Raw genomic sequence first — 1216 nt, forward strand, 5'->3', positions numbered from 1 at the left:
TTGACTAAGCTATCAAAACGGTTTTGGGCTTAGAGACATAGGTTGGAAAAAACATAAGATGTCGTCTAACAACCAAAAATTATATTTGATATAATTAGCAAAGTGTTGCTTACCAAAATAGCTAAACATTCGGGCGATGAGCCAGTGCTCACTCGAATTTTAGTGAAATATGGATCTTGGATTATTATATTCATTTGAGGAAATTGTTTTGAATATAATATGAGTTTTCTTAATTGTTGAGATTTCTCTAATTCCTGAACATCATATTAATATTCGATATTCTTCTATTCCAGCAATGTTAACTCCTCACAACCCATTTTCATTGCGATATGTCCTTAAGAAGGAAAAATTCAATGGATCAAATTTCCTCCAATGGTATCGAAGCCCGATAATTGTTCTCAAAGAAGAGTTTAAACCCTACTTGGGAGATCTGAAAAAGAAAAAGACTTTTGAAACATCGGCTAGGGGTATTTATGTTATAGAAGTAAATGTTACTACTTCTGGTTCTACTTCATGGGTATTGGATACCAGCTATGGTGCTCATATTTGTACGAATATGAATGGCCTAAGCAACAGTAGAAATTTGGAGAAATGACAAGTGGACCTACGCGTGGGAAATGGAGCAAGAGTTGCTGCATTAGCCGTGGGAACATTTCGCTTGTCTTTACCTTCATGATTGGTTTTAGAACTTAAGAATTGCTACTATGTACCTGTTGCTATAAGCAGAAATATTATTCATTGTTTGAATTTGGAAAGATTTCATTTTGATTAAAGACAAGCGTTTTTATTTAATCATTGTGATATCTTTTATGGTAGCGGTCCATTAGAGAATGAAATTTATATTCTAGACCAAAGCGTGCATGTCTATAATATCAATACCAAAAGATTCAAGTCTAACGATACGAATCAGATTTTTCTTTAGCATTGTCGTTTGGGCAACATAAATGAGAAACGCATTCAAAAGCTTCATAGTGATGGACTTTTGAGCTCATTTGATTATGAATCATATGAAAAATTTGAATCTTGTTTATTGGGTAAAATGGCTAAGGCTCCTTTTACTGGATACGGTGAAAGAGCCAAAGACTTGTTGGAACTTATACATAATGATGTATGTGGACCAATGAATATACATGCTAGAGGAAACTATCAGTACTTCATTACATTTACTGACGACTTCAGTAGATATGGTTATGTTTATCTAATGAAACATAAGTCT

Source organism: Brassica oleracea, chromosome C3 (genome assembly GCF_000695525.1).
Source record: "Brassica oleracea var. oleracea cultivar TO1000 chromosome C3, BOL, whole genome shotgun sequence".
NCBI lineage: Eukaryota > Viridiplantae > Streptophyta > Magnoliopsida > Brassicales > Brassicaceae > Brassica > Brassica oleracea.